Source organism: Cetorhinus maximus, unplaced genomic scaffold (assembly GCF_964194155.1).
Source record: "Cetorhinus maximus unplaced genomic scaffold, sCetMax3.hap1.1 HAP1_SCAFFOLD_2849, whole genome shotgun sequence".
Taxonomy (NCBI): domain Eukaryota; kingdom Metazoa; phylum Chordata; class Chondrichthyes; order Lamniformes; family Cetorhinidae; genus Cetorhinus; species Cetorhinus maximus.
In genome coordinates, this window is record NW_027598780.1 from 28,563 (window position 1) to 36,854 (window position 8,292).

At 54.3% G+C, this 8,292-nt stretch overlaps 1 long non-coding RNA gene across 1 annotated transcript; it reads left to right on the forward strand.

Moving 5' to 3' along the window:
- The first annotated feature begins 576 nt into the window (after window positions 1-576).
- Window positions 577-8,133, forward strand: LOC144677668 (uncharacterized). Its single transcript, XR_013575786.1, has 3 exons — window positions 577-795; window positions 6,930-7,095; window positions 7,973-8,133. It is a non-coding gene; the product is annotated as an uncharacterized LOC144677668 (long non-coding RNA).
- Window positions 8,134-8,292: the final 159 nt, after the last annotated feature.

The following is an 8,292-nucleotide window of genomic DNA, read 5'->3' on the forward strand; positions in this document are numbered from 1 at the left end:
CAGTGAGAGTCAGTGTGTGTGGGACCCGTACCCCAGTGAGAGTCAGTGTGTGTGTGGGACCTGTACCCCAGTGAGAGTCAGTGTGTGTGGGACCCGTACCCCAGTGAGAGTCAGTGTGTGTGGGACCCGTTCCCCAGTGAGAGTCAGTGTGTGTGGGACCCGTACCCCAGTGAGAGTCAGTGTGTGTGTGGGACCTGTACCCCAGTGAGAGTCAGTGTGTGTGGGACCCGTACCCCAGTGAGAGTCAGTGTGTGTGGGACCCGTTCCCCATTGAGAGTCAGTGTGTGTGGGACCCGTACCCCAGTGAGAGTCAGTGTGTGTGGGACCCGTATCCCAGTGAGTGTCAGTGTGTGTGGGACCCGTACCCCAGGGAGGAGAGTCAGTGTGTGTGGGACCCGTACCCCAGGGAGGAGAGTCAGTGTGTGTGGGACCCGTACCCCAGGGAGGAGAGTCAGTGTGTGTGGGACCCGTACCCCAGGGAGGAGAGTCAGTGTGTGCTCTGTGCCTTTAAGTGATGGGTGGGGGAGGGGAATTTGGAATGAGTTTACTGATTGTGATTCAGTTTGAGCAGGAAGTGAAGGAAGGGATTGAAGTCTGCGGAGTGCGGAAGCCACACCTGTGTGACCGAGAGTGGGAGCTTTCTGTTTATGGAAGTAAGTGTGAGGTAATCTGAGTTTTTGTGTGAGTTTGGGAAACTCCAGTTTGGAGAGTGAGGGGTTCGGAGTTTGCGATCTCACTCCAGAAGACTTTAAAATCTCAGCTCCAGGTGCACGGGTCAAGGAGAGAGGCTGTGAGGTGAGAGACTGCGATTCCTACATTACAACCTGGTGAAATGATTCCGGAGGTATTTCACAGGCTGCTCTGAGGTTGTGAATTCTAGGGAAGGAATGGGGATTCTTATTGTCAAAAGCCTTATCAAAACTGCCCCTCGAAGGGGCAATCTCTCTTTCTCTGTTGGAAAGGGCCCCATGTCCTGGTATCTGGGGGTGGGACACAGCTCAGCTCCCCGGGGAGTGAATGCTGCCTGAGCCTCCCGGGTTTGAGAACATCCCCAATGTCAGGACTGGCGCTAACTCTCTCTCCATTATCTCTGACCCATGGTATCCGTCTTGTCCCTGGGTCTCACGTCCGTGGGTTCGAGTGCAGAGAGGTCAGCAAATGCACTGTCGGAGGGTCAGTACTGAGGGAGTGCTGCACTGTCGGAGGGTCAGCGCTGAGGGAGTGCTGCACTGTCGGAGGGTCAGCACTGAGGGAGTGCTGCACTGTCAGAGGGTCAGTGCTGAGGGAGTGCTGCACTGTCGGAGGGTCAGTGCTGAGGGAGTGCCGCACTGTCGGAGGGTCAGTACTGAGGGAGTGCGGCACTGTCGGGGGGTTAGTACTGAGGGAGTGCCGCACTGTCGGAGGGTCAGTACTGAGGGAGTGCCGCACTGTCGGAGGGTCAGTGCTGAGGGAGTGCCGCACTGTCGGAGGGTCAGTGCTGAGGGAGTGCCGCACTGTCGGAGGGTCAGTGCTGAGGGAGTGCCGCACTGTCGGAGGGTCAGTGCTGAGGGAGTGCTGCACTGTCGGAGGGTCAGTGCTGAGGGAGTGCCGCACTGTCGGAGGGTCAGTGCTGAGGGAGTGCCGCACTGTCGGAGGGTCAGTACTGAGGGAGTGCCGCACTGTCGGAGGGTCAGTGCTGAGGGAGTGCTGCACTGTCAGAGGGTCAGTACTGAGGGAGTGCTGCACTGTCTTTTAGATGAGACATTAAACCGAGGCCCCGTCTGCCCCCTCGGGCGGGTGTGAAAGATCCCACGGCCTCTATTTCGAAGAAGAGCAGGGGGTCGTTTTCTCCCCCGTGTCCTGGGGCCGATATTTATCCCTCAATCAACATCACTAAAAAACAGACGATCTGGGTCATTATCACATTGCTGGTTGTGGAATCTTGCTGTGCGCAAATTGGCTGCTGCGATTCCTGAAATACGACAGGGACCCTGCTTCCAAAAAAAGCTCCTCGTTGCCTGTAAAACGCTTTAGGACCTCCTGAGGAGGTGACAGGCGCTAGGGAAACATCATTCAATCCTGTCTCTCTCTCTCTCTCTCTGCCCAAGTGTCTGTGGGATTCTGGGCCTGGAACAGGCCTTTGAACATGACCCAGAACTCTCTGTCGCTTGCCATTTTAACACTCCACCCTGCTCTCTTGCCCACATGTCCGTCCTTGGCCTGCTGCATTGTTCCAGTGAAGCTCAACGCAAACTGGAGGAACAGCACCTCATCTTCCGACTAGGCACTTTACAGCCTTCCGGACTGAATATTGAGTTCAACAACTTCAGATCATGAACTCTCTCCTCCATCCCCACCCCCTTTCCGATCCCCCTTGTCCCAATAATTTATATAAAAATTTTTCTTTTCCCACCGATTGTTAAATTTATTTCAATCTATTGTTTTATCTCCACCTTTTAGTCCATTTCGATCCTTTCCCCCCCCCACCCCACCCCCACTAGGGCCATCTGCCACTAGCTTACTACCCTTAATGTCCCCATTAGCACATCCTTTAGATAATATCACCACCATCAACACCCCTTTGTCCTTTTGTCTATGACACCTTTGGCAATCTCCTCTTTGCCTCCACCTATCACTGGCCCCCTATCCAGCTCTACCTGTCCGAACCCACCCCTCTACCAGCTTATATTTCACCTCATTTCTATATGTCTTAGTTCTGTTGAAGGGTCATAAGGACTTGAAACGTTAACTGTGTCCCTCTCCGCAGAGGCTGTTAGTCCTGCTGAGTTTTTCCAGCTATTTTTTGTATTTGTTTCAGATTCCCAGCATCCCCAGTATTTTGCTTTTACCTTTGAACTTCTACCCCGTTGGCCCACTTTCCTGGACAGGCCTCCGTGGGCCCAGTTTGGCCTACTGCAGCCTGGGGATGGGCTTTGACGGTTTTGGGGTTGGTTGTGCAGTCGGTAACTGGGTGGGAGAGGGTGTTGGGTGCGGGTCCGTGCCCCGTGGAGCCAGCCCTGCGCCCCCCCTCTGGGCCTCAGCCTGGGCTGCAGGCCTGAGGCTTGTGGCTAGGCCCGGGGCCTGGGCCCTGGGCTGTGTGGCTTTGCACAGGCCTGGGCCCTGAGCTCTGGGCAGCTCCTGTGCTCTGTGCCTCCGGACCTGTGTGTACCTGAGGTTTCGCCACACCCCACTCTGACGGCCCCGTGAATCTTCCTTTTTGGGCTCTGACAGGTTTTTCTTGTTTTTCTGGTCTCTCTCTCTCTCCCTTGCCACAGTTGGAGGGTGGGACCGGCACAGTGTGGAGTGGAAGAATCCTATCTAACCTGAATCGGCAGCAAAGTGTAAGTGGGGCCCTGACTTTAAACCATCTGACTACCTCTGTCACGGAGACTGAGAGGTGGGGGAGGAGGAGCCTTGGTGAGTTGCTGCAGTGCGTCTTGTAAATGGTACACACGCCGCTGCTACTGTGCGTCGGTGGTGGAGGGAGTGAATGTTTGTGGATGGGGTGCCAATCAAGCGGGGCTGCTTTGTCCTGGATGGTGTTGAGCTTCTTGAGTGTTGTTGGAGCCGCACTCATCCAGGCAAGTGGGGAGTATTCCATCACACTCCTGACTTGTGCCTTGTAGATGGTGGACAGGCTTTGGGGAGTCAGGAGGTGGGTTACTCGTCACAGGATTCCCAGCCTCTGACCTGCTCTTGTAGCCACAGTATTTATATGACTAGTCCAGTTCAGTTTCTGGTCAATCATAACCCCCAGGATGTTGATAGTGGGGGATTCAGTGATGGGAATGCCATTGAACATCAAGGGGCGATGGTTGGATTCTCTCTTGTTGGAGATGGTCATTGCCTGACACTTGTGTGGTGCGAATGTTACTTGCCACTTGTCAGCCCAAGCCTGGATATTGTCCAGGTCTTGCTGCATTTGGACATGGACTGCTTCATTATCTGAGGAGTTGCAAATGGTGCTGAACATTGTGTAATCATCAGCGAACATCCCCACTTCTGACCTTATGATGGAAGGAAGGTCATTGATGAAGCAGCTGAAGATGGTTGGGCCGAGGGCACTACCCTGAGGAACTCCTGCAGTGATGTCCTGGAGCTGAGATGACTGACCTCCAACAACCACAACCATCTTCCAACCACCAGTGGAGAGTTTTCCCCGATTCCCATTGACTCCAGTTTTGCTAGGGCCCCTTGATGCCACACTCGGTCAAATGCTGCCTTGATGTCAAGGGCAGTCACTCTCACCTCACCATTGACTGGCATAAAACAGTGTGAACGCTATAATACGCCTAAGAGTCAGATTACACTGTGTAGTACAAAAACTGAATTACCTGGAAAAACTCAGCAGGTCTGGCAGCATCGGCGGAGAAGAAATCAGTTAACGTTTCTAGTGGGTCATGTCTGTCCTTGGCTTGCTGCATTGTTCCAGTGAAGCCCAACGCAAACTGGAGGAACAGCACCTCATCTTCCGACTAGGCACTTTACAGCCTTCCGGGCTGAATATTGAATTCAACAACTTTAGATCTTAAACTCCCTCCTCCATCCCCACCCCCTTTCCGTTTCTTCCCCCTCCTTTTTTTTCAATAATTTATATAGATTCTTCTTTTCCCACCTATTTCCATTATTTTTAAATCTAAAACTAAAACTTTGTTAGTCTTTCCACCCCACCCCCACTAGAGCTGTACCTTGAGTGTCCTGTCTTCCATTCTTAATTAGCACTTTTCTCAGACAATATCACCACCTTCAACACCTCTTTGATCCTTTTGTCTGTGACATCTTTTGATTATCTGCTCCTATCACTGCTTGCTTATCTCCACAATCACCACACCCTCAACTTCTCTCTCCCCCCGCCCCCCACCTTAGACCAGCTTATATTTCACCTCTCTCCTAACTATACTCAGTTCTGCTGAAGGGTCATGAAGACTCGAAACGTTAACTCTTTTCTTCTCCGCCGATGCTGCCAGACCTGCTGAGTTTTTCCAGGTAATTCTGTTTTTGTTTTGGATTTCCAGCATCCGCAGTAGTTTTTAGCTTTTTGTTTTTACACTGTGTAGTGTTCCCTTTATTTTTAACCGGCAGCTTGTTGAGATGAGATTACAAGTTACAACTGATCCCGAGTCTCAGTTTAGCAGTTAGTAGATGTGATAGGCTGGGAGTGCGTTATGTTTGGTTCCTGGTCATCTCCCAGGACTATGAACTATCTGAGAGAGATGGGCATTGTGTCCATGCATTACCTGAAGAGATGTGTAAGGGGTTCATGAGTAAGTGCCCAATTTCAGGTTAATTCCCGGCATGCTGCCTGTTGGATTTTAGCTCAGTGTGTGTCAGCCTGAGTGCTCTGCTCATCCCTCGCGAAATCATTCTGCTGACCAGCCCACGCTGCAACTGTCAATGCACAGTGACATTGTTGACCAAGCTGTGTCCTTGCTGAGAGATGCTGTGTTTGAGGTGCAGCCAAACTGATTCTCCTCCTGGTCGAATAGCACATACCAGACTCACTCACCCAGGCCTCACACATCAGCTCATTCGGCCTTTCCTGGCACTGGGACCATTCACCCCCCCACCCTCCCCCTTGGCCAGCCCAACACAACCCATCCCCTTGGACACCCCCTCCCAGGCTGCAGGTGTCTGGCTGGGGTCTCCTGGCCTGACGGGGGCTCAGGTAACGTCTGCTCAGGTCGGCCGGGGACTAGACGTAGGGGGTCTCCCAGGGTGTCCCCTTGGTATCGAGGGGCTGGTTTGGATCTTCTTGCTCAGCCGCTCCCCTCGCTCCAGACATCCCTCGGGGTAAACATACGGGAGCCAGACAACACTGCCAAGGAAATACCTGCGGAAGGTGTTCAGGGTAACAGAGAACGGGATCCCTGAGCAGAAACCTACACTCAGCTCCGAATCCTCGGGGCTGTTCAATGGCATCAACCCATCAGGTTTGAAGTGATTCTGTATGTGCCGGGCTCCCTCATACTGTCCCGCGCCAGGGGCCCTTTAACCTGCTACACGTCACCTCGGTCTGGGGCAGGGCCGATGACCTGGGAGGACAGGGTTTCTCACCCTCGAACCCGTGAGGGGAGGGAGGGAGGGCAGCCTGGAACCCGGGGAGGGGTCCACCAATCAGAAACATCACCAACTAACAGGAGTGGAACCCAACCTCGGTTCACCAACATATTGTGCACTGGGATACGGGCCCCACTCACACTGACTCTCACTGGGGTACGGGTCCCACACACACTGACTCTCACTGGGGTATGGGTCCCACACACACTGACTCTCACTGGGGTACGGGTCCCACACACACTGACTCTCACTGGGGTACGGGTCCCACACACACTGACTCTCACTGGGGTACGGGTCCCACACATACTGACTCTCACTGGGGTACGGGTCCCACACACACTGACTCTCACTGGGGTACGGGTCCCACACACACTGACTCTCACTGGGGTACGGGTCCCACACATACTGACTCTCACTGGGGTACGGGTCCCACACACACTGACTCTCCCGGGGGTACGGGTCCCACACACACTGACTCTCACTGGGGTACGGGTCCCACACACACTGACTCTCACTGGGGTACGGGTCCCACACACACTGACTCTCACTGGGGTACGGGTCCCACACACACTGACTCTGACTGGGGTACGGGTCCCACACACACTGACTCTCACTGGGGTACGGGTCCCACACACACACTGACTCTCACTGGGGTACGGGTCCCACACACACTGACTCTCACTGGGGTACGGGTCCCACACACACTGACTCTCACTGGGGTACGGGTCCCACACACACCGACTCTCACTGGGGTACAGATTCGAGGTTGGTTATTCCAGATGTTTCTGTCTCCGCTCGGAGCTCTCTCTCTGAACAGCTGGATCTTGTGACCCTCTCTCTATCTCTGGCTCTTTCTCACTCTCTCACTCTCTCTCTCTCTGTCTCTCCCACAGGCCATGAATGATGGACACGTTGTGGAATCTTTCCTTCCCAGTCCTGGTCCTCGCCCGAAGAAGAGATTGAGGAAAGGTCCTCGCCCTGCTGTGATTATCGCCGCTGTGTTGGTGTCCGTGCTGGTACTGGGTGCCCTGGCTGGCATCTTGTGCTGGTATTTTACAGGTGGGACCTGCTCTCTCATTCTCCCTGGGAACTTCAACAGCAGCTCTTTGGCTAAGGGGGGCGCTGGGCTCGAGAATGCAGGGGGTACGGTGTGAAACCGGCTGTCTGAAGGCCGATTGCTGTTTGCGTTGGGACAATGTTGCTGCTGAGTCCCTGGTTGGGGTCGCTAAACTGCTTTTAAAGACTGGCCCGGACCCCAGCCAGAGGCTCCTGTCCGATTCTGGGCGGGTCACACTTTGGGGAGGAGGTCAGGGCCCTTGGTGAGGGTGCAGGGAGGCAGGGGGGGGTGGATTTCCTGGGACCGGTTCCCAGGGATGAGGGATTTCAGTCCGTGTGGAGGGACTGGGGAGAAGCCGGGATCGTTCTCCTCGGAGCGGAGAAGGTTAAGGGGGAGATTGAATCGGGACGTTCAACATCAGGAGGGGGTTTGGATAGAGTCGATGAGGAGAAAGTGTTTCCAGTGGGCAGGAGGGTCGGTAACCAGAGGGGACACAGATTGAAGAGAATCGGGGAAAAGAACCAGAGGGGGAGATGAGGAGGATTTTGTTTTACACACAGCGAGTTGTTGTGATCTGGAAGGCGCTGCCTGAAAGGGCGGTGGAAGCAGATTCAATAGGAACTTTCAAAAGGGGGAATTGGAGAAATACTCGAAGGGGAAAAATTTGCAGGTCAATGGGGGACAGAGCAGGGGAGGGGGGAGAGTGGGGGCTAATTGGATAGACCTTTCAAAGAGCTGGAACAGGAACGATGGGCTGAATGGCCTCCTCTTGGGCTGGGTGAGCCTGCGCGATGAGCTGCGTGTGATGTCAGTGAACCGACATGTGTTTTGTCGCTCACCCTCTCTCTCTCTCTCTCTCTCTCTGTCCTCAACCTCCAGACCCGTCTAATGGACATTTCTCTGAGGGACGGGTGGGGAACACAGTCCAGACGTACAGTGGACACCTCACCCTGTCAAACGTTCAGTACAGCAGCCAGCTGGAGAACCCGGAGACAACAGAGTTCCAGGAGATCGCCAGGGTACTGGAACAGATTGTGAGTGGCCCTCCCTCCTCACCCTTAGCCCCGCTCTCCCTTCTCCACCACCCCCGCCAGGTTCAGTAACCATTCACTCGCTGACCAATTCCTTCCCCTCAGCTCCACTCCGTCTTGGCCACTTTGGAAACAGCTCTCGTCGGCCTTACTCAGGCCCGAAGTGGA